This window comes from Leptinotarsa decemlineata, unplaced genomic scaffold (assembly GCF_025532065.1).
Source record: "Leptinotarsa decemlineata unplaced genomic scaffold, Ldec_3_MD MMD2_tig00026361_RagTag_RagTag, whole genome shotgun sequence".
In the NCBI taxonomy this organism is placed as follows: domain Eukaryota; kingdom Metazoa; phylum Arthropoda; class Insecta; order Coleoptera; family Chrysomelidae; genus Leptinotarsa; species Leptinotarsa decemlineata.
In genome coordinates this window covers 2,807,311-2,833,526 of record NW_027412704.1, presented here as the reverse complement: position 1 = coordinate 2,833,526, position 26,216 = coordinate 2,807,311, and the positions used below count along the sequence as shown (strand labels likewise).

The window sequence follows — 26,216 nt, the reverse complement described above, 5'->3', positions numbered from 1 at the left end:
CATACTCGATGGACTGACAAGTTCGTAGGCTAACACAACTGGGAGATCGTTATTATAAATTGAAAAAAGTAAAGGCCGTATGATAGAACCCTGAAGATCACCTATGGCAACTTGTTCTTCGTCGCAAATGAAATGTTGCGGAATTTCTGTTTTGAAGGTATATGTTAACGAACTAAGGCATATTTCTCAGAAATTATTGTAACTAACTCATTATTATTTAATTACCAAAATGTTACACATAAACGACTACCTGTACAACTACAATTGCAAAAAAACACAAACATTTTTTTCACAAGTCTCTGTCAAGAATGTATTACCATATTAATTTGAGTAACTCAATCTCTAGCTAGCTCTTTTCATCGATTTTACTTATAGTATAATGTCTTTTGAGAACAAGCTTACTTTTGGACCAAACATGACAATACTGTTAGACAGAAGTCCTCATACACAAGTCAATAAAAATATTCTCGGACAGTCAAGCGGTGTTGGAAGCCAAGGCTCCTACAGAGCAACGTCTAAATTGGTAGCAAATTGTCAAAAACGTCTCTCCTCGATAGAAAGACTTGACAGATTGTCTCTGGTCTGGATTCGTGGCTATACTGGCCTGAAAGGCCAGCGGAGGGTGATGCAAGCAGCTTCATCGAAACAGAACCAGGCATTTGCATCGCTTTAGGCTCTGCTAAACAAAGATTGAACACCTGGATGGCAAGAAGATTTAGTGGGAATATGTTAGCCACAATAAACCCTTGCGGGTTGCGGTGGAGGGTCGAATAGACCCACTCACTTTGGACCTAACGTAACCTAGACCGGAGCCCAACAGAAAAAAATTAAGCTTTTTCATCGACTTCGCTGTTTAGATTCCCCATTATTCTACTTTGAATAAGAAATTATGTATGAAGTCTACAAATACAAACTTCAATTCTAAAACAAACTCATCTTTGTCATCGAAACAATACACAATTATTGAATAATTGGTAGTGAACAAATCAACTCATAAAAAATACAGTTATTTATTACCGATGAAATCCACTGTGTGCCTACTTCAATAAGTGATTTCAGTAAGCTTGTTAATACTTGTGCAGTATAACATTTGTCAATTATCGTACTTTATTGCCCGAATGTGTAGAGTTTTCAATATGTTCATTTTCGAACAGCTGCAGTATCCAATAACATGCAAAACATGCACTTCAAATCGATATGAAGCATCGCCGTGTAACTGAAAATGGAATAAATAATATGTTAGCATGAAATGCGGAGAATTTCCAATTCTATTTTTGAAAATAAAAAACAAATTTGTAGCAAATGAATGAACAGGTATCCATTGATATATAAGTACTGTCAGTACGTCGATTTTATTTTCCGTACCATAAAACTGATGGTCCTAAATATTCTTTCTGCTATTTTTCAAGACAGTACCATTTATTGTTTGTTTTTTTCTTAAATCGAAGTGTTTCTTTCTATGTGGACTTTTTGATATTTCGAAATCATAATTCGCAGCCGCCGAAATCAATCAAACTCGATGCCTCCGAATTATTTCCCTTGATAATTGCCTTGCGAACAATAATTTATATGCGGAACTACCTCCTCGATAGCCAATTCTGTTCAATTCCTCACACGCATCCAATTTGCATTCTGATAAGATTATTAATGAACTTTGGACAAAGTTCCCTTTGGCCTCACCCTTAGGGTTGAAACAATATCGCCCACGGTCATTGCCACCAATTAGATCTATGCTATAAAGTAATTTAAAAAAATCAAATCCACTTCAAAAATGAATCAACTCTTAATGGTTTTGCCTCCAGGTCCAAAACAGCAGAGTCATTATTGAAACCTTTGACAAATTATAGAAAACAAACATTACACAAATTGACGACGTTCGGTTTGTTAGGTTATAAGTTATAACAGTTGTCATGGGGCGTACAAAGACCATTGAGGTTTTGCCATTTGTGATTATACGTGTATGAATAATTGTTATGTTATACTACAAGCAAATCCAGAAATATCCACAGAATTATTTACAATATCGCGAACGCAAGAAGATCGAATTGTCCACAAGGAAGCAGTAATAATCAAATTGCGGAATATTACGAATTAATCCACGGCAGATGAAGAAGAAATCGCATGAGATGAGAGACGAGTTCAGTGTTGCCAGTTGTAATGTTTTTGCAGTACATCTGCCCTAGAGCTGTTGTTTTACTGTTTCCGAGTTTAAAAAACCACTGATGATTCAATTTACTTTGCATGATACTCATTAAGTTACTATAACTACTACAAATTACATGCATGTAGTATGCATTCGTGAAATACATTTTCTACCATTTTTGTATCAATCTATTTTTTCGCTAAACTATAATCTACGGCTAAGCATGAGAAAATGAGTTCTCAACACTGGCCGCGTTAGTATGATCCGACTTCGTGCTTCACATTAAACGATTTGATTATCTTTATTCCTGTCATACCAATAAAACAACTAGAATGAAAGATACGAATGAATGAAGAAACATAGAGTTTATTCGCCAATTGTAAAATCATAAGATAATAATGACTTCATCATATACAGTTGTCGCTGTTGACCTGTGGTACAAATTAGATGAGTTATTTTCATAATTATTGTCTAAATTTTCTCAATCCCTTACAGTACCAGCCTTTGTTACCAATTTCTTCTGAAATTCTTATCAGGGGGCGTAGCTCAGATGGTAGAGCGCTCGCTTAGCATGCGAGAGGTACCGGGATCGATGCCCGGCGCCTCCAATTTTTTTACCTTTCATCAAAAATTTTAAAATTATTTTTTCAATGATTATGATATTTAACTTTGATCTTTGAATTATCCACCTCAGTAACCTGGTTCCTAATTTCCAAATTGAGATGATAAATAAATATTATCGGCCGGCAAGTGATCTAGTTTCTCTTTGGTAATTTTACAAAGTTACAGCCGCACCTCTCAGGTAGTTCTTGCTCTGATTGTGTTATTTCCTTTCGAAATGTTATCAGGGGGCGTAGCTCAGATGGTAGAGCGCTCGCTTAGCATGCGAGAGGTACCGGGATCGATGCCCGGCGCCTCCATTTTTTTGTACACATTTAATTTTCTTTGACGCGATAATAGGATGACATCAAAACACAATTATTTTATGCCCACTTTATAATCCCCATACTGTCTCATATAATGTCGCAACTCAGTACTCGCTTGGCTTATTAACGAGAGGATTTTATTCGCTGTTTCACCCATTCATCATTCATGATCAGTATGCAATCTGTGCAAAGTTTGCGTATTTGTAGATTGTTTTATATTTCTATATCCTGTGATCGTATCAATTTTAATGTCAATGAACATGGAATATTAAAAGACGGAATTCTGAATACTGTTTTGTTTCTGAATTGTTGTTTTAGAATATTGATGTTGAGGTTGGAACATCTTTCAGGTCATGTATTCGCTTAAATGAACCTGAATTATTTCATTTATCCAAGAGATTATGGACTACAGAAAAGGCTGCGAGTCAACATTTTTTTGAATGTTTCCACTGCTTCAACATTTTGAGCAGCAATTACCAAAAGTAGCTATTGCGTACAATGTCGGCCAGCGAACAAACACATGACATCACCGCAAAAGGAATGCAGTCGGCAACCGCCGATTGAATTCTAGTTAAATACCGAAACGACTATAGAATTCTAGAACGACAGTTACCGATATATAAAGCCGGCTTCTCGTCCAGAGAAGGTAGTTGAGTTCAGAAAGTGAATCGAGCGGCTAAACAAGGAATTCAAATAGTGGAAATAAATTAAGTGCTAAGTGTTGTGAATAAATAAGTTTGTGATAGTGAAATATTGTTAGAAATGAATTTGTTTAAGAGTTAATTATTTAATTTGTTACAATACAATTTGTTGCTCATTCCTGATACGCAAGGGACAAGTACAGTGAGATATTTTCTGAGTATGTTACATCGAGCGAGAGCCGGAAAATTTTAATTAAATATTACAAAGTTATACCTGCCAACTCGGCTCAGAAACGCGATGTTCCTCGGACTGTAAAATAACCGTTAAAGGACAGTACATTTACCTTCTAATAAATTAACTTGGGGAAACTCCGGCTACAATTCCTCTCTAAACTTTACGGTTCAACTTTAATGGTGGCTGCGGTTTCTCCGCCATCCACTAGCCTCACGGTAATTTCAGGATTACTCTCTTCCTGAGTAACTTCCTTTTTTTCAGTTGCCTTTATGATGGAAAGTTTTTGAGTTACTTTCGAAATTTAAGAACTTGCAAATAGCACTCTCTCGGGTTGGTTCTCCTCTCGCAGGTTTAGAAATGATATGTCTCCACGATGATAATACTACACACTAATTACTTAACCAAACGTTTCGATACACAGTAGCTTCCTCAGTCGAACTAGCACATTAAATTGTTCTACAATGCATTTTTACAACAGTAGTTACAAAACTTAATTAGTTAATAATGGTAGTTCTAGGTAAACAGGTAGACTTTGAGAAGAAGTAATTGATAATGATAATAATGTTACTGTATCATCAAGAGATTTACAAATAAAATCGTTGTCTATGGAAACTTATGTAGGAGTGATTGAATTTATGAATGAATAAAATCGCTCGAAAAGAAATATAACAAAAAAGGAGAATATCAATGTGAATAAACTCTGACCCTCCTAAAAAAATATATAATTTTACTTTCGTAATCATGCTTCATCCACCGTATTCATCAGATTTGCCCCCCTGCGACTTTTTCCTGTTCTCAAGATTGAAGAGGCCCATGAAAGGATGACGTCTTATTTTTTTCAACCGACCTCTCACAGGACGATTCTTTAAAAAGCAGAAAACAAATATTTTCAATCTTGTCGAGACATTTTATAAACTTTCTGAGGCTCTGAGCTCCTCAGTCCCCATAAAACACATTGTTCAGTAGAACGTCCATGCAACCCTCATAATGTTGTCCAGTTAACCGTTCACATAATAACATTCTGTATACATGAACATCTCACATACAGACATACAAACAATTACTTCACATAAATCAATCAGCATTCTTTGTAGAGCGCTCCATTATAACTGTAATCTCAACCCGTTAAATTAACACCGACTCGATTCATCCATTATATCGCAACTATTCTGAAAAATGAAAACGGAGATTCCTTTACAATCTACAACGACCGCTTTGGGACTTAAAACTTCAATTTGATTAATGAGCTACTCCGGACAAGTTTGGAAGACGGTAATGAATAGATCCACGATGGAAAATTAAGAGCTTCGACATAAGGGAGCGATATCACTGAAAATAAATTGCGTTATATAAAAGATTGGGTTGTTAACGACTGCCAAAATTTATTTTCTTCAATTGCTTGTCAAAAATTCACAAAAAAGTTAAATTTATATTTCTCCATGAATAATGTTATGGTTGGTACATAGATTTCTTTTGGCTTCAACTCAAGTTGAAAATCGCCAATTTCAAAACTACTGCTATATCACTTCTTCTGATAATAATAGGAAGCTGTACAAATTTCTCGTTTCGATTTCTCCAGATAATAAGATGGGTATTGAATGACGAATGGCCTAATATCTAGTATTCCTCAGAAATTAAACAAATGGGCATGATCCCAAGATGGATATTAGTCTAAGCACAATGTCTGCAATGGATTTTGACTTAGGATCGACCTAGTACTCTGCTTAGATCCACTACATTCAGATGTTGCCAGGCCCACTTGAGTTATGCTTCAAGAAGTCCCTGGAATGTATTTATAGTTGACTTCCACAACTTTCCAGTTTCCAAATTCTCTCTTCAATATTCATTTGTTTTATTTTAAATGTCATATTTTTTCATTCAGAGTAGTATTTGTCATTGTCAACAGCGATTTTGAATTTCTTCAGACTTGTGTCAGCTTCATCATCAAATGATTCTTTATGTATGGTAACAGTTCATTTTCTGATCTTGGTTTCTTACCTATAGGCTTCAAAAAAAGGCTTTCCATGGTCCCCAAGAGCGGACTAGTACTTTTATTTTTGGAGAAGCGTAGATCATACTGTCTGGAATGTATAAAGGTAATCCCAGTATCTCTTTTAAGAGAAGATTTCATCAGTTTATCAATTTAATTCGTCTGGAAAATTTGACTGATACATACCATGTTGAAAAAATAGTATCTGGAATTTGTTTTCAATTCATTGATGATTTTCTGAAAATCAAAATGAGCACTCTTCCCAGTCACGAAAACTTCAATATTCTTGACACGCGTTTCATCAACTGAGTTGACGTCTTCAGGCGTTGACCTCTCCATCGCAGAAGAGTGCTTGTTTTGGATTTATTTTTCGTCGAAAGATATTTGAACCTTTGTTTTTAAAACCAATTGTTGCTGGAAAAAACCATAAGTCCCAGTTATCAAAACCTACAATTTATTTAGTTGACCTCCTCCTCTAATTTAATATGCCCAAGTGAACATATTTCAATTTTCCCGTCCCGAACGAGAAATATCAGAACCCGAACACGGGCATGTGTATTTATTTCACTCCGCAGTAATCTACTTTCCTTAGCAGTCAGTGGGTTGCAGGTTATAGAAGCAATAAAACCACTAACGAGAGCCCGAAACCGACGGAATACGGGGCGGGGGAGTGAAATTGATGTACTCGGAAGCCGTCAGAACGATATAGGGATCGTCCCACGAACTTGTCGACATTTTTGTCGCATTCATATCGATAATAACTGTGGCTTGTTTAGTGAGTGATATCAAGCGATCCCAGCATTTCATATAACTTGAAAAAGTTATTTTGATTTCAGTTTCAATGAGTGTTTTATCAGAACTAGATGGAGTTTTTTATGCGTTCTCAAATCTCACAAAAGTGTCTATTCGACCATCCACCGCAACCCGCAAGGGTTTATTGTGGCTCACACCCATTCACACTCGACCAAAATAACCCAAAAGTTAACTTCTGGGCCATCAGCCTGTAATCACATCAGCTTGGCGTGTTTAAAGAAACAATACACTTATCTTCCAAGTGGACTTATATTTACCCACTATCCCTCTTCGCTGAGTTCCGGCAGCCCATAATTTAGCTCCTGAGTAACAAAGTAACCCGTTTCAATCAACGACTACGGATGTAACAAGCTTGAGTCAATCAATTAAACGTGATTGATCGTGTAGGAACCTGTTTGACGCTTGAAGCGTGGCTTGATGGTGATTGATAGAAAGTTTGAATGACTCAAGCGGTTGAAGGAGGGGGTTGACCGTCTAGGGCAATTTTCGTCAAGCATTGCGTCAATCACTAGGTAGTCACTAGGTCACTAGGGAATTCATTAACCTGTTGATTAAATTATATCGAGATTGTCCGGAATTACGGAAAGTTTCGAGCAAGAACTATTACAACAAAAACAAGAAAACTGCATCATTACCATGTACCACTCCTTCTACCACTGTCGTTTATTTTTCAGTTGTTTTTACCGCTTGAGGATAACCAATGTCAGGGAGAGTAAGGCCAAATCTGTGTTCAAAGTCATTGCTCATCGAAATTAACCATCAGCGAAGGAACGACGAGTGTGCACTGGTCCCATTTCTGATGAGAAGAAGGTTTTGATCAAAATATTGAAGGACTGATAGCAGTCGATTGAAGAGCACGTCAATCGATTGACTCAATCGTTTGATCAAGCACATCGATCGTTTAGGGCCACCTTTAAGGATTTTCAATGACAGCGTCGTTATATCCTCCAAACTCACGACAATGGAGTACTTCAGGCTGAGCTGAAAAACAGCCTTGGCAGATATTCCACCTTTTCACCTGTATATTTTTATATCTATCTAATCTATTTAATTCAGTTTGTTATTCGTTATGTACTGGTGAACGAAACCAAGTGATCACTTTGTGATCACGACACGTGTCGAGGTGTTAAAATAACGGTTTGGTGTTGGGAAAAAGCTCCAGTGATATTCAGTTTGTTATAGCGAATAATGACGTATTGATCATTATTATCATTATTATTTCCTGAAGGTGTCCCCGATTGGGCCCTGTCCCCAGGGCCTTGATACGTTCGGAAGGACGCGTTAGCATCATCAACTAGTGACCACTCTCCACAACATAAAGTAGGTGATCATTGGGTGCGAGAATCATGTGCCCTAAGCAGATGCGATGTGCCAAGAATGGCAGCCTTTTGCATTTTCCACCTTATTGCGGCAAGCCGGAATGATCTTGAGATTCGAAAGTGGAGACGGCATCAAACCAACAAAGACTTCTATAATCAATCATCTCAACAGAGTGGTCAGAATAGAGTCTGTAAAGTTCGAAAAATAAGTCGCGAAATTTTCATAGTTTTTCCTGATCTCTTCTCCTCTTATGATACCGATACAAATATCGTCTGCTCTGAGAGTCGATAAGAACTACATCAGACTTATTAGCGTAAGATAACAAATATGATGCTTCTTTAAATTTCCTCCCAAACCAGCATTCCTCCCTGTGGATGATCTCAGCTTGGGACTACTTCATGGTCCCAAGCTACTGTTCCCGATTTGCCGGTTTCTTCGCGCTGAATGTTTTTTTTGTGCTCGGCAACGCGGACTTTCAATGGCCTCTTAGTTTCACCGATTTACCGCACTTACAGGGTATCTGATAAATACAATTCTTGGAATCCTGATCTGAAGCAGGTTCTGATGTTGTACTGGTACCCAATTTTTCTCATCCTTTCCTGCACTAGTTGTGACGGCTTATCTTTCTTGTGCTGCTCTTGCTGTCTAAGTCGCCGCCAAAGTCTATTCTACCATCACTAAGGAGTAACCATTCCGTTGAATATCTTTTTTTATAATGCCTGTAAAGTTTCTTCTCGAGACCTTCCTTCGTATTACAGAGTCCAAAAGCACGATCCACTAGAGTCTTGGATTCCTCTTCTGGTAGATTAATGGTGGTTGGATTAGTGATTCAGATATACTGTCCCGTGTGAGTGGGTTTTCGGTATACAGATGTTTCCCACTTAAGGTCGGTCCTCTTCACCATTACGTCTAAGAAAGGCAATTCGTTGTGGACTTTCTTCTCCATTGTGAAGGTGATGGAAGGTCTTACGGTGTTGATGTGCTTCAGAAAAGTGTCTAGTTCTGAATTCCCATGGTTCCATATTATGAAGGTGTCGTCAACGTATCTCAACCAGACTCAGGTCTTGTTCAATGGCTAGAGTTTCAAACCACTCCATATACAGGGCGTAACTAAATAAGTGTAAAACATTTGAGGAGGTGATTCCTCATCAAAAAAAAAAAGATTATTCAGTCACACCCTTAATATGTTGGCTATGAATGGTGAAAGTGGCGATCCCGTTGGCAGTCCCTCATCTTGCGTAAAGATTTCGTCTTTCAGTTGGAAATAGCAGTTCCGTACATATCATCCGAATAATGCAATGGAAGTCCGAACTAATGAAATTCACCGTGAAACATTGTCAACCACTTTCAAACAAAAAGCGAATTATCCGAATATCATAGTGCCACATTTCAGTAGCGCCACCTCATCGTCATTCGTAGAAACAACCCTCGTACAATAAAAATTCCGATACTTGAACTGCGCCTCTCGTCTTATTCCATTAGCGCGCTATATTTCAAATTCGATCTATCGAAAGTCGATTAGGCTTATAACCAAGATCAAAACCTTATCGCAATGGACCAACCCGGGGGACGTAAATCACATTTCCTCCGCTCGAAATTAATTGTTTTGTGCGCTAATAAATCATACCGGTTTGATTTAGGAAGCGTGTGTTCACCCGTTAAATTTGACGTGATTAGATATCCAACAACCGGCTCGTTCATTAGCGTTGGACCATTTGCGGATCAAACGAGTATTTGATTCAGATTGTGGCCCAGTCGACGGCTGCCTCAATCAAAAACGTATAGAAAAAATAGATGGACATACATTTCAATAACTAATGCAATAGAAACCATCAACTTCCCCAAAACTGTTTATTATTGAATTCGAGAGTCTCTGTTAACGTGTTCGATGAATTAAAATGCAATGACAATAACATGAACGATTTCACTTCAGTAGATTATTATTTTAACCGATCGATACTTCTGAGTTAATTGAAAGTCATTTTTGTATAGAAGTCTGAGAACTATCCGACCAAAAAAACACTAGTGTTATAGTCGAAGAACAAATTCCACTTTTCAATGATCTGACAAGCGTTGTACCACAGGGATCCCTCTTTTTCCCTTTATTATTTTATTATATACATGTCGTTATAGACTAGTGATCTCAATCTCCCAATTGAGAACTGTCACGTCGATTTTCAGGCAGCTGCTTCACTTGAAATTCTTCCCCTTTCTCGTCGAGGACATAGTTACCTTAGATTTAATGTCGAAGAAGCATTCCCAAAAAAACAAACGCACAGAAAACTTCAATAACAGTCTTTAGTCTTTAGCTCACATCTGCATAAAAATCAACTGACGGATTCGCAAACAACGTAGATGATAAAGAAATTACCATCCATGATAATAATTAAACAAATAAAGTGGTACAACTGAAGAAACTACTATGTAGTTGAATCATCTCTAGTGATGTTCGTGTCGTGGAAATAATAATAATAAATGGGCTTCATTCATTGACATACATTGTTTATACAGAAGAAGTAGACACAAAAATCAATGAAAGAGCGAAGTTCAACCGAGGCTGTTCTACAACTTAACCTGGACGTAAGTGTTATGATTTTCATTAAGTGATGTCAGTTTAGTCATAAGTGCCAAACATATTAGTTTGATGAAAGTCTCCATTCGTAACATCAGCTGATCAACTTTTTGAAACTCATTTATAGAAATGGACAATACCTGAGAGTGAATTCAGTCTAATTTTCCAATTTCAACGAGGTTTTTAGGAGTACACAAGAATTTTATTATGGTTTCATTCACGAAGTGCGGCATAACCAATATATAAAGACAAAATTGAGTCAAATTGGTTGGCTGGATATGAAAAAAAAAAAGAAGAATATATTGCCCGGCATGTGTACTTCATAGTATCATTAATACTCGTCTTAAGATATCTTCCCAAAACATCCTCCATCCTCACCTTATTTGTTCCAACTTGAACTTATAGAGCTGCACATGACGTTAAAACGACAACTGGGAATCGTAATCGACATCAGTTCATAATTCCTTTCAGGTGGCCATTTTGGAGCCCCTGTCTCGAATTTTAAAAACTGACTCATGAATGAAAGTATAAATCGGTGAGTGAGGTGTTCATTGAGACAGCTCGTATAACACCACGACAATTTGTAGATGGTGGATAATAATCATTGAGAAAAGATACCCAAAACTATATTCCTAACTTGAGTAGGTTAATACATTGGAAGATAGGAAAACAATACCAGGAACAGGTACTTCTATCCTTCGAGTGTTTTTTAAGGACAAAACACAAACACTTCAGGAAATTCCTTGAGGATTTGTACCGCTCTTGGTTTTTTTTTCAACAAGTCGTTGAAATACGATATAAAGAGGGTTGGAGACAATATAGATCCTTGGGGGACACTAGCGTTGATGGTAAAAGTGACAGCCATACACAAACATGATCCAACAAGCCATAGCATCGAAGTTTGGCGAGCAAACCCTCATGCTTGACTCTACACGGTTCTCGATTGCGTTATTCCAAATATGGGTGACATCGATAGAAGGTCGCCTGTTGATCTTTCTTTCCAAAATCCATATTGATGATCGCTCAAGATGCTGAAGCCTTCCAAATTATCAAGGATATGGTGGTTTACGGGCCGTCTCCACGTTTTTTGATATCACTGATAGCAATATTGTTTCAATATTCGTCTGACTAGACGTTGTCGAAAAATAATTTCCTACAATGTGGATTCTAGTGTGGAAATAGTGGATAGTGCCTTTTCCAGAAAATCGACTGTGGGACGCAAATTATTTAGCTAGTAGATTTGCTTTTTCTATGGCTGTTGTTGCAATAATTGAACCATCAGCTGGTGTTAGTGGTGGATGGTGGATTTTGTAAAGTTTTGATTAACAGCTTTAGGAGTCAGTTTTCACAATTTCCTGCAACCACCACCGTGTATATTCGAACAGCACTGTATTCTGTTTCTGGTGGCTCAGGGGTTTCTGATCTTGTCTGGAGACTCCACCTTCTTCTCCTGACCATCTTCAAATTAGTATTATCATCATGATAAAAGTTGAGTCAATTGGACAATTGATTCGATTCGATTATGAGCTATCACGATATTGGAAAAACCTATATTCCCAATCACGAGCAGACATACGGGAAAATCAGGAAAGGATCGCCCATTTCTGGTCTGAATTACTTCCTCAATTTAGATGAACGTCAATATAGTCAAAGACATCCGTTCTCTGTCTTTAGCGGCCGAATCAATTCTCAATAATCGATAGTGGCCCCAAAAGAAAAGGCGCACGTCAACGCAAGAACCTTCAGAAAATGATGGATGGACTCTATGCGACTTCATTTCCTAGTCGAAGTAGAAAAAGGGCGATCCATATAACTCGCCTCCGCACACAGTGACCTCACTTCAGAAGTCGGAAGCTACCATTCATCTCCGGTATAACATATACATATAAAGGAGCATGTTTCTCCTATTGTAATGAATTATAAGTCCGCGCAAAAAGACCAACATTTGATAATGAGAATATAGAAATACACACACCGGAAAAGTCTAGGGATATTTTTAAAAATGGCAATAATTATTTTTTAGATCGCTTTAGGGAAAAAAAGTTGACGAGTGATTATTAAACGAATGTAACTTACAACAAAATTTATTGAATGGTCAAAAATACTGAGTGCGCATATAAGCAAAACTAAAAAAAAAATAGGTTCTTCTTTGGCTCCCCGAAAAAAAATCATAATACAAAAAAAATTGGAATCAGTACAAAGTATGGCCTCCACGCTTGTTTATTACGGCCCTACACCTATCGTGCATCGACAAAATGAAATTGTCAATGTCTTGTTGAGGTACATTTGCCCATTCAGCGATTAAAAGCTCTCTCAATTGAAACGTTGTGTGAATATTCCCCATATGCGGAGTAATTCTTCGTTGAAGCATGTCCCACACATGCTCGATGGGATTCAGGTTCGGTGATTGTGCTGGCCATGGCAATACATCAACTCCTTCGTTGGTGAGCCAGTCAGTCACTAGACGCGCGACATGTGGACGAGCATTATCGTGCATTAGGTGGAAGTTTTCACCAACAGCACCAGCAAACGGACAGACGATAGGTAGAAGAATGCTGTCGAGGTACTGTCGAGCTGTGAGGGAGCGATTTGGAAAAACGAGATCGGTTCTGTCGCCGATCATGATTCCGCCCCATAGCATTACTGTACCACCACTGTATGTGTGGACTTCCTGGACGTGTCTCAAACGTTCATTATTTCCAGGTCGTCTCCACAGTCTTACTCGACGAGAATCTGGATGAAATCCAAATGTGGATTCGTCTGTAAACAAAACTGTGGCCCAATCATTTGCATCCCAGTTTTGATGTTCTTGACACCACTCTAATCTTCTACCGCGATTGCCTCTCGACAAAGGTGGACATCTAAGTGGCCTTCTGTTGTGGAGATCTGCTTCATGCAGTCGATTTCTGATAATATCACGACCAATGGTTACCTGGTGCGTCTGCTGCAACACGTTAACCAACTCAGGTGCTGTGATTGTCGGTTGTCTTCTTGCGGTTAAGAGCAAAAATCGGTCTTGAACTGCAGTTGTAGCGCGTCCTCGCCCTGGATGTTGTTCGGCTGGACTGCCAGTTTCACGGAAACGCCGCCACAATCGACTGATAACACTTTGGGAGACCCCCAAAAGAAGAGCTACATCATTTTGTCGCATGCCACCTTGAAGAAGCCCTACAGCTCTATTCATCTCAGCCAATGGTAAGTGATGGCGTTTCATGTTAAAGTACAATATTTCCAGTTTAATTGCTGAGCAAGAACTGCATAGAATGTACAAACTCGACACTTTCATATTATTCATTTTAGCCGAAAAACTACAGTTTGTAAAAAACTTGATAAAAGATTAGTTACCGTTTTTGCAGGCTTTATTCAACCCATAGAAATCTACAGGGTGGTCGAGTGTACCAATTTAATCGAAATTAAACGACCTCATGCATTTATTTTCATGATATTTAGCATGTCATAAAAATATCCCTAGACTTTTCCGATGGGTGAAGTTTGTACCGTTCATGGTTTGAATTATAAATTACGTATGGATAAAAATGTAAAAAAAAATCGTTCTTGGTATTTGACTTGTACATAGTATTGACACAAAATAAAATAGAAATGACAATTTTGTCACCACGAATCAAAGCTGTAATATTCTCAAAACGCTTAGTTTTTATGAAAATCGAACAACCGTTTGTCATCCATGGCATTTAGCTTCAGTTCCATATTATTACTTTATCGGAAACAACGTTTTCAGCCGTTTTTTAAAATTGTATAACGATATATTTTTCAAATCAGCAGACAACTTGTGTGATAAGTAGAGCGCCGTAAGATGAATTCTTCGGATTCCAGGGCCAGTAAAAGAATCTCTAAACTTTTGAAGTGTTCTAACAATAATTAAAAAAAATTTGCGATCTTAATTTTTTTCATTATTTGAAATAATAATTATCGATTTTTCGAAGGTCTTATGATTTTCATCAATTTAAAGTTATATTTTGAAAAGGACAACTATTACAAAATTATCCTGGGGTATGAAGGAAAGAGGTGGAGGGAATCATAGAAGGGACAACAACAGATGTTAACGCGGTCCCTAACAGATTAGCACACGTAACAACTAGCTAGGCTTAATACAAATATTTTTGTGCATTTTGAAAGAAGTTTGACTAATTTTTATTTATTTGCTATTTATGTATATAGAGTGGGCCATCGAAAACTTGACATGGAGGTTTTGGGTACTAATCTTGCAAATCCGAAAAAACGCTCAGACAAGTCGATTTTTATTGCGAGGGGGGCAGTTTTTTTCCATTTACCATTCACTTCAACCCCGGAGCAAAGGGGTAAACAGCCCTTGGAATTTTAATAGGGAATAGGGGGGCGAGTCGCACATCGTTTGAAAGCTCTTGGAATTCTCTAAACAATGGTGTACATTTTTTCAAATTTGGACGTATTTAAAAGAGTTCTTTCCGATAATTAACTCTTTCAATATTGTCAATAACAACAAATTGTTGGAATGTATTTGGAACTCTTTCATTGTTAATTTTTTACTTATTCTCTGATAAGAGGACTACTATAATTGAGAAATGGTTACAAATGCTGTTTCTATTTCTCATTTTTATGTTAAAAGTCATATCTACATTATTACTAGTAGTGAGTGCCGTAAAGTGTTGCTGAAGAAACAATGGTTTACACAACTGCAGAGAGGGTTTAGTTGATTGAACTGTTCAATCAAGAACATGGGAAGAATGTGTTTCGATAGTATGTTTTCGATTTAATTGCAACATTTCGCGCAACAGGATCTGTAGCAAATAAAAAACGGCAAATCGATCCACCAGTAACAAATGAGGCGACAAAAGTGGCAATTCCAGGCCATGTTGAGCTTGACCATACTTTGAGCACAAGAAAGTTAGCATTTGTTTCCGGGATGTCACGAACTAGCATTCGGCGTATTTTAAAAACCCACAAAATGCATCTTTTCATGATTAAATTAACGCAAGAACTGAATGAAGATTTCGATCGACGCTTGCAATTTTGCGAGTTGGTTAGTGAATGAGCGGTGGAAAATCCACATTTTGTTTTCAACATTTGCTTCAGTGATGAATGTTCTTTTTTTCTGAATGTAACAGTTAATCACCATAATTGTCGCTATTGGGCTGATTCAAATCCTCACATTTTTCATGAAGTGCATACTCACAAAAATTAAATGTATGGGCTGAAATTTTGGTGACCGTATTGTTGGCCCTTTGTTTTTAGAAGGACAAATTTATCTGGAGCTTCTAGAAGATACTATCAATCCCCTTCTCACTGATTTTATTGAAAATGACCACAATTATCGGGAGGATCTATTAATATTTCAACAAGATGGGGCTCCTCCGAACTATGCTCTGCCTGTTCGGCAGTATTTAGATCAGACTTTTCGGATCACTGGATTGAGAGGCGGGGCACTATCGAATGGCCACCACGATCACCAACTTCTTTCTGTGGGGTCATTTCAAAAGCAGAATTAACTGTACTTCTCCTGCATCACTCAAAAATTTACGGCAACGAATCACAAATGAATGTTGCCAAATCACTCCATAAATGCTCCACAATGTGCGAGAACGTTTCCAGCAGAATATCTATTATTGCATGGAAGCTGGAGGTGCCCACTTTGAGCATATACTAACATGAGAATGAACAAAGTTACTTCAACTCTAAATTTAATATGGTTCGTCCAAATAAAAAAAAAAAATATACCATTGTTTAGAGAATTCTAAGATCTTTCAAACGATGTGGGAATCGCCCCCAGTTCCCTATTAAAATTCCAAAGGTTGTTCACCCCTCTGCTCCGGGGTTGAAGTGACGACGCTGTAAATGGGGACAACTGCCCCCCTTCCAATAAAAATCGATCTATCTGAGCGTTTTTTAGGATTTGCAAGATAGTACCCAAAACCTCCATGTCAAGTTTTTGGTGGCCCACCCTGTATTTATTATTTTGCAGTTAGTACAACAAAACCATTTATTTAAATATGCAGACAAAAATATATCAATAAAGGATATATTACTGCTTCGGCCGGTCGGTAGTCGGTCGGTTCGACATGGGTGCTTTGTTCAGGCTGAACGATCGATTTTCACTTGCTATCATCCAACCCGTGTTAGAAATCACACGTGAAAAGGTAAGACCTCGTCAGTCCTTAACTCGCACAAGTTTCGACTTCTTAAGACCTGCAAATCGAGCAGGACTATGATGCGACGACGCGGTATTGTCCGCTCTTAATCTTCATGTCGAGACCCACACCAAAAATCAGCGATTTCTCATCACGAATCCCTCTCGAACAGCCACTCTCCAGCTTTCCCTTCGAAAGGGCAAAGTTCCGGCCAGTCTCCCGCAGACATTTTCCTTACTCTCCGAATCAAATATTCCGTATGATTACTTCATGAAAAATTCAATAGTTCTCCGGTTCCCGTTTCGTATCCGAAACGGCGCTTAATTGAATTTAATCCCGACGTCAAATATGAGGATTTCGGCGCTCATATTCCGTTTAGGCGCTCCCCGGGCGTCGATGTGAGGCGTTCGACGGAAGTATAATCGAAAGGAATAATGTTCCAGAAATGGGGATATCACGCGTCTATTGATATCACGTTTGGAACGCGATGCAACGGTGTTGACGCGAAAAAATAGTGTGGAGAAACGGGAAGTGGCATTTGTTATTCGAGTATAGATGCGATTGGATCTCACGTGGAAAAAACTGTCAAGTTTCAAGTTGAGATGCTTCAACTACGATCGTATTTTGCGTCGTTGGAATAAAGTTACGAACCATATGAATGGTCATCATTTTGAATTGAATGTTACCTTGAAGTCTTCATTCTGGAAATAGAAAAAACGCATCAACCAAATCGATTATTAGCATTACAGTACACGTTATTGATTAGATTATACTATATTGGCGATTTAAATTGAGTTTATGTAAGATTATATTTGTCAGTAATACTGTAGAATAAATTAACAGCAATTTTCTCATTATTTTATCATAACTCTTCAAAAAATATAGAAGTTTCTGAAAAAACAAATTATTTCACACTCAAATAAGTGATATCACAAATTTTCATTCAAATTCAAATTATAAATTATTCGTCAACTCACTGCAACGCAAACTGACCTCCTTGATTATGCTATTGTTTTATGTGCCATTGAATTTAACCATACCTGAAACAAAAAAAAAACATTAAAACCTCACGCAAACATTGTCAAAAATTTTCTAAAAAGAGACAGACTTAATAGAAATAACTGCGTAAACGCAAACGAGACATAAGTGGTGTGACCTATTGGTGTGACACCCAAGTCAACTTGCCAAGTTTTGTATGTCAGTGTTGGTGGTTTGACCAATCAACCGACAACTGCGTTGGCCGAAATTTGGGAAGCTAATCTGGAATGTCATCGAAAAACACTGACATAAAAAACTTGGCAAGTTGACTTGGGTGTCACACCAATAGGTGGTTCCACTTATGTCTCGCTTGCGTTTATGCAGTTATTTTTATTAAGTACTTTTCTTGGTTTTTCACATTTTGTCTTCAATCGAAGACCGCCTGCCCGGTACTGACGATGCCAAATAGGCTGAAACAGCTGTCTACCGGTGGCTCTTAAATTGAAATCAATATGGGGATGATCAAAAAGTACTTATCTATTCATTTTTTGATTTTCATGGAATTATTTTCCAGCAGCTTGACTGCATTAACCTTTCTAGATTTTATATATATATATATATATATATATATATATATATATATATATATATATATATATATATATATATTTGGTTTTCTGCTTTCTGCCGAAAGCAGAAAACCAAACATACCAATGTTAAGATTATATTGGACGTGGATGTGTGAAAGTTTTCGGCTATAAGTTTTTCCACAGTAGTCCTTGTGTTTTTCCACAAAACACAAGGACTACTGGAAAATCCTTAAGACGTTCTAAGAGCGGTGCCTGTGAGAAAAAAGTGATTCACGTTGAATTAGAACCACTGGAATTAAATCCATTTGTAAAAACTTTCCCAGAAAGTTTATTCCACATAAACGCAGTTCTCTAAATGAAAGAGTTCCTGAACAGTGAAGTTCAAGAGGTACTGAGTTGAACCTCAAAACGATGAGCAGCCACATTCCGTCGCATATTTCTAATATGTACCACCCTTGGTGGAATCAAATGTGCAACACTTCCCGTGAAAGTATCTATAGCAAAGAGACAAATCTCCAACCTTTCTTCGATGTTCCAGATCGATGTTCCAGATCAAAGTTGCACGTGATTTTCGCGTCTCCAGAGTTGCTGAATGGAATCCAGCAGCTGCAGGGTATGCTTAGGGGTGGAGCTCCATACATGGGAACATTACTCTAAAGAAGAGTACTGTAGTACTGTACTGATGTACAGTTTTCTGGTTCGGAACAGTGTTCCAAGCTTTTGAGAAGCAGCCTTTGCAATTCCAGAGACATAATTGTGCCAAGACATATTGATGTCCATTTTAACCCCCAACAAACTTATCGAAGCAGAAAGCATAATTGTCTGCCATGACATTATTATATCCGGTTCGGAGACATTTATCTCTTTGGAGAAAACCGATACCTGGGTTTTTGTGGCATTGAAGTGAACCTGGTTAGTTTCATTCCAATTCAAAATCACTTCTACGTCCTCATCAAGATATGCAACCTCCTGCTGCACAAGTGAAGATGTGCATCTGCAGCCGATATCCTGAAATGAAGACGTTGATGTACATCACATAATCATATTTTGAGTAGGAAAAAATTGGAAGGGTTTAAAAAAATTGGAGGCGCCGGGCATCGATCCCGGTACCTCTCGCATGCTAAGCGAGCGCTCTACCATCTGAGCTACGCCCCCTGACAAAGAAATCGAAAGAAATGACATACAAATACCAAGAAACACCTACTTTCGATGAAACTCCAGGTAGGCGTGGCCGCGAATTGATACAGTTACCAAAACAAAACGAGGTCACTTGTCGGTGATGATATTTATTATATCAATTCGGATTTCAAAATCCAAGAAACTAAGAGGTATATATCGAAGGTAAAATTTGAATATCATAATACGTTCATTCAAAAAAGATAATTTCATAATTTTGAAATTGAAGTCAAAAAATGATGGAGGCGCCGGGCATCGATCCCGGTACCTCTCGCATGCTAAGCGAGCGCTCTACCATCTGAGCTACGCCCCCTGACAAAGAAATCGAAAGAAATGACAATGATCAAGAAATGAAAACATTCACGTTCGATGAAATCCAAGGTAGGTGTGGCTGCAAATTGATACAATTACCAAAACAAAACGAGGTCACTTGTCGTTGATGATATTTATTACATCAATTCGGATTTCAAAATCCAAGAAACCAAGGCGCATATATCGAAGGTAGAATTTTAATATCATTATTCGTTTTAATAAAAAAGAAATTTCATAATTTTTTATGAACGTCCAAAAATGGTGGAGGCGCCGGGCATCGATCCCGGTACCTCTCGCATGCTAAGCGAGCGCTCTACCATCTGAGCTACGCCCCCTGATGATGAATTAAAAAAAAAGAACTGAAAGATCAAAAACTACTTTTTTCAATTCACTGTTTTTTTGCAGCAGAAGGTGCAGAAACTTGTTTTTTTGTCAGCATTCAAAGGCGTTATCTGCTTCGGTTAGGAATATAGTAACTTGGTTCTTTAACAAAAGACATTTTTAGTGGAGAACTCAATATTTTATACGGCTTTTTTTGGGTATATAACTGTGGTATTTTCTCGTTGTTCTCAGGGCTCTAATAGGGATAGGATCTAAGTGAAACACACACTTTTTTCAAACCCAATACACACAAAGTATCACTTTTTCTGTCCTTTTTACAACACTCGTCTTTTTATAATGACCCCTTTTCCGGCTCAACTCTCACTCACCGTGATATACGAGGGGCAGTCAACTAACTATATCACAACAAATTTCTGCAGTGTGGAAAGATCATAGCTGAATCAATAGAGACTTTGCTGAAGTGTAGTAAAGGGCAAACTGAAAAGAACCCGGAAAGTTACAAACTACTGGAAAGTCAAATTAGTCAGTCACTGACTTTTTTGGGTAAACTTTTCAGTTTGCCCTTTAATACACATCAGCAGATTGTCAATTGGTGGCGAAAAATGGCGATATTAACTTGGACCATGTAATTGTGAGGCGATTGGTTATTTTGAAATAGAAAGAGAAACTGAAGTGATCGAAATTGCTCGAATGTCATTTTGAGTAATTTAATGAATTAATAGTAAATACATTTTAAAAACAAGCTTTTAACTGTGAAAAGAAGAAATTGAGTTTTGAATTGATTTAAAACCGATCAGTTCCGTCAACAATTCACAATTTATATGATACAAAAACTCGTCAGGAAATTTACCTGTCTATTTAAAAAAAAACAATTTTTTCCTCAGAACTACTCATGTCAAGATCAAGTTATGCTTTATATTCTTGTTTATCTACACAGGCGAATTTCGCCACAATTTTCTATATCACATACATTGTGTAACATAATAAACAGAATTGTTACAATTTATTTCAAACCTATTTTCTTCTTTTAAAAACATGTGTTTTCAAAAACGTTTTTCACTATTGATTTATTTTTAATTTTTTTTGGTATCTCTGAACATATTTCTCATTCTGTTCGTTTGTTGCATTGTCGATCCCTACAGTATTTGTTGCCCACCACCAAACTATCTTCATCCTTTGCCGAACTATATCTCTTCGAACTTAGTATGACAGCCATTTTGTTTTCCGACATATTGAATTTTTTCCGCTTGAACCCTTTCCTTTGATAACCATATCATGCGCTGCATGAAAAGACATGGTCCACCGTTCTTGAAAGCCCGCAATATTGAATTTAGAATGACGTCATTTCATTTTTTCCATCTTGGACGGCCATCTTGCCATCTTGGGCGGTATAAATGTAAAATTGCGACACTTAGATAATAATGTATTGTCATCCAAACTATACGTGTATGCAAAATTTCAGCTCAATCAGTTGAGGTTCTTCAAAATTCAGATTTGACCCGAACTAACATACATGAAAGCAATTCAGATAAAAGATTGCAAATATGGCGAAGGATTCGGGATAGAGCTTGCATCTAAGTCAGGGATAACATTTCAATGTGGATTCATGACAAAGATTGAGAACTATTGTTACTATGCAATGGAGAAATATGCCTCTTGAGAATTCTAAACAAAACCATGTTCACCTTTCAGATATTATTTCTAAGACTAACATTTCAAATCGGTGAATATTGAACTAAATCTCGGACCATTTCTATTCTCATCGTTTATTAACGACCTCACTAATTATATCGATTGTAATAAGTTTTTTTTGCAGATGCTTTGAAAATAAATTATTTACCTGTCGAAACAATCGAAAATTGCAATACATTGCAACGATAGTTGGGTAATATAAATATACAGAGTTGGTGTGAAGTTAACAAACTATACCTTAATGCATCCAAATGTAGAGTAGTAGTATCTCATGGCAGAAAAATGTCAGTCATCAAATACAATTATCAAGTATATTTTGTGTATGTGAAAGAAACTCCTGTGTAATTTTTGCATGGAATTTCTATTGATATTTCAATTTTGAGAAGACACCCAAAAGATTTGACATCTGAGACAAACAGGAGGGAGAGTGGAATAGTCACTGTGCTACATAGACAGAAAACAGCACGATCCTTCAATGTATAGTCACTGTTACGTCAAGGCCAAACTATAACGGCCGAACGACAATAACAAACATGAAGCTACATCAGACAGAAAGAAAACCCGGCTGCCACTAACAATTTACGAAACCACAAAATGTATGTAAGTCCTCTCAACTTTGTAGATATACATACAAGAAACGAGTTAGGAATAGAAAATTATGCAAAATACCGAAGCGAACGAGATTACCGCCAGATGGCACAAGTGATGCGTGAGGGGCCTAATTCGCGGTAATGCACGACACGAAACTTGGGCTATGACAACTCCAATCCTGCCAATAACAAGAACGTCATCTGAATACGAAGTGGAGACCTCAAAATCCTGTGTAAACACATCTCCTTTCGAGGCTTCGAACAAATTCGGAATTGCGTTCGAATATCGACACATCATATGCAGGGTGGTCCAAACCAAAGTCCTTTCAGAGTCACTCCCATTGACTGTAATGTTTTTTTGGAGCTTTCGAGTAATGTAATTTCAAACTTTAACACGAGTTTGAAAATGTCCATAGAGAACAAAACTGCAGTAACGATAGGTACAAATAAAAGTGGTAAATATAGAAAAGTAAGTAGGTAAAAAAACCTCAATAATATAGTTTGGCCATTTTCTCTGAGGTCCGACAACATTCCATATCAGTTATAGGGTCTTTCATCAAACGCTTTCTATCTATTCTATCAGCCACAGTACGTCGCTTATTTCTGATATGTAGCGCTCTTGGTGGAATTAAATGTGCTAAGTCACTTGAACACTATATCTATAGACGACGTTCCAGACTATCAACGTTGCCAGTGATGTTCGCGTCTTTAATCAGGCGGATGGCTGTTTTCTGGATGAAATCCAGCAGCTTCAGGGTATGCTTAGAGTCGGAGCACCAATTATATCCAGTTCGGAAACATTTATCTTATTGGAGAAAACCGATGCATGGGTTTTTGAGGCATTGAATTAAACTTGGTTACCTTCAGATCGTCATTCAGATATGGAACCTCCTATTGCAATCACATGTCGTTGGTATCCAAATCATCCAATTCAGACCAAAGGAAGTTTGTAATAATCCACCTATAGTGTTCGCCGTTGAAAGTGATACCTTAGCAAACGTCATGCCCAATAAAAATATGGACTGATGACGCCGCCAGCCTGAAATCAACCCAAACACTGACTTTTTTGGGATGCATCGGACGCCATTGGATCTCCATTCATCCAGTAATGAGCCTCATCGCCGAAGATTTTCCGACGAAAGTTAGGGTCAGTTGCCAACTACTCCAGATCTTATTCAGCAAACACACGTAAATGTATATGGTCATTTACCTTCAGTTCCTAGACCAGTTGAATATTGTACTGGTGCAGACCCACATCACGACGCAAAATTCGCCAGATTGTGGTCTGAGAGAGGCCAAGTTCTTGTGAGCGACGCAAAATCGACGGCTTCGGATTCTCCTGCATGCTCTCACAGACAGCGGCGATTATCTCTGCAGGTCTTGCGTTTCGTCGACGTACGGGTGTATGTCGATCATTTACTGAACCAGTAGAATAAAATTTATCCACCACATTGCAAATTAGGACGATTATGGCGACCGTAAAATGGGCTACGTACGCGGTACGTTGCCCAAACAGAACACCCATTTTGATAAAACAGTTGTATTATCTGCAAGGCTAGCCTCAGGGCTAGTACTAGAGTGCCACCAAGATTTAGCCAAAGCCTTGGTAGATGATAACATTATCCTGAGGTGTGTTAAAGGGTACGATAGGAGTAAAGATAATCGCATTGCCGACTTCTTAGGCAAGGAAGCGACTGGACTAAGAATTTTAGGACCCCTACGGCCTGATGACTTCGATAATTGCGGAACTAGTCAAGTGTTACACCCATGCTCAATCCTTAAAGAGATGGGACGAAATCAAAGTATGTACTCTTGCGGGGATCACTTTAGATGACCCTGGGAAGCTGGCGCCGAAGAAATATTTGGCAATGACCAGGAAAAATCTACGCCTAACAGTAGGATTTCTGACTGGTCACTGTCAACTAAGGAAACACCTCCATAATATGGGACTAGTGGACACACCTGTATGCAGGATGTGTGAACAGGAAGATGAGACTGTCAGGCATGTCCTATGACAACTAATTTGACAGATGGCAGTTATCAATTGTCAAAGTTCGAAAGTCTCTGTTAGAAGACCCGTTACAAAATTGATTAGAGAATCGAACTCCCAAAATTATTTTAAAATGCATATTCACGTGGTTTAATTTGCGGCATGTAACCCAATGTTGATTAAGTCCCTTAATCTATTTTTCGCTCAATATAGCGTCAAAAAATAAGTGAAGATCTCAACAATGAAGGAAAAAACACGTTATTTTGACACCTAATTTGAATTTTTTATAGTAATCAGTGATGCCAACAATGACTTTTAACCTCTTAAACGTAAAATGAAGAGACTAATCACCAAAATGCAGTTTCATATAATGATTTTTCAGGCTGAAGGCTGTAAAGTTGCAATTTTTGGGATTCTGGAGATCTGTAACTATAGAAATGATGAAGAGCATCAATTTTTTTATTGAGGCTTCGTAATCTACACGTCAAAAACGTAGGTATACCCATTTTTTTTAACCGGGGGGTGAACCCCACCCAAATTCTACCCTTCATCCTATGATTCGTCTTACGCCCCGAGTTCTTTGACATCCAGAGCTTCCTTCACCGGCAGAGCGAGTATTCGAACGCGTCAACCCCTACATGTTGCGCCGAGCAGTAATTACAAGTTTAATGCGACCGATAAAACTGAATTAATAATAAAGCGTAGTCGGCTTGTATTGTCTCGCACATCCCGACTGAGGTTAATTTATATGATAATTGGCATCGTCACAAACCACCCCATAACAGACAGCAAAGGGATAAAAGTTTGAAAAAATACGTTCACGTTCGTCGAAGAATGATATAAGGCCGCGTTTACACGATGCCAGTTGAGACGATAGTTGAGGCCAGTTGCATGAATGTCTGAGGCCAGTCCAATGGGGAATGTTCCTCAATTTGGGTTATTACAGCAAAGGCAAGTTTGAACAAAATAAAGTTGAGTTTAATTCATGAGTTTTTCAAATTCACTTCCAAAAGTATTCAAATTTATGTTTCAAATGTTGGGTTTTAATTTTTAAAGCGATCTGTTTCTAATTTACATATTGGCAACAGCGCCTATATCAAGTTGAAATAATTTATACGTACCTAGATATTCTACTTTAAAAAAGGAAAATTATCTTTATAAATCAACAATAAAGGCAAAATATAGATTATAGTTCAATACCGCCTCCGCAAGCCACATAAACAACAGTTGTTTTGTTATTTATTTATATAGAGGAAGATAGGTTAGGTGCACAAAATGTCATAAGTTACAGAATGTCTGAGAACTCGGAACATAAGTAAACAGAACAGCACGCCTCTGAAATACGTCATCTTTGTTTGTTTCATACAGGTAACAGATTCATTGTTCTTTATTACCTATAACCGATGTTGCCAAATGGTGGAATAGAAACGAATCCCTTTAAATGTTGAATGCATTATTTCATTCCTCTTTTTTAAGTATTTGAATAATTTTTTAAAGAAAAAGGTTGAAATGATAAGTTTGAAATGCGTTGTTTTAGAGCTCTTTTATGAAAACTACTTGATTTTCGTCAGGAGGAACATTCGCCATTGAATGAGAGCTTGTTCACACGGCAAGACTATTGCCACGGCAAGACTATTGCCACGGCAGTTGGTGACGAAAAATAGCGGAGTCCTCCTCGTGATGAATTGAGACTCGACTGACAAAGACAAACTGAACCAAAACGAGATATCTACTGCCCCACCACGTCCACACGCCGCCAGTTGTCAAGATAACTGTCGTGA

The 26,216-nt window shown here is 37.8% G+C and overlaps 1 protein-coding gene and 5 non-coding genes across 20 annotated transcripts in view; 2 read left to right on the top strand and 4 right to left on the bottom strand.

Moving 5' to 3' along the window:
• Nucleotides 1-26,216, bottom strand: part of Liprin-alpha (PTPRF interacting protein alpha) — a 207,501-nt gene that overhangs the window by 71,535 nt on the left and 109,750 nt on the right. The window lies entirely within an intron of this gene.
• On the top strand, nt 2,679-2,751 carry TRNAA-AGC (transfer RNA alanine (anticodon AGC)). The gene has a single exon. It is a non-coding gene; the product is annotated as a tRNA-Ala (tRNA).
• Nucleotides 2,991-3,063, top strand: TRNAA-AGC (transfer RNA alanine (anticodon AGC)). Its single transcript has one exon. It is a non-coding gene; the product is annotated as a tRNA-Ala (tRNA).
• On the bottom strand, nt 19,416-19,488 carry TRNAA-AGC (transfer RNA alanine (anticodon AGC)). Its single transcript has one exon. It is a non-coding gene; the product is annotated as a tRNA-Ala (tRNA).
• TRNAA-AGC (transfer RNA alanine (anticodon AGC)) lies at nt 19,750-19,822 on the bottom strand. The gene has a single exon. It is a non-coding gene; the product is annotated as a tRNA-Ala (tRNA).
• Nucleotides 20,084-20,156, bottom strand: TRNAA-AGC (transfer RNA alanine (anticodon AGC)). Its single transcript has one exon. It is a non-coding gene; the product is annotated as a tRNA-Ala (tRNA).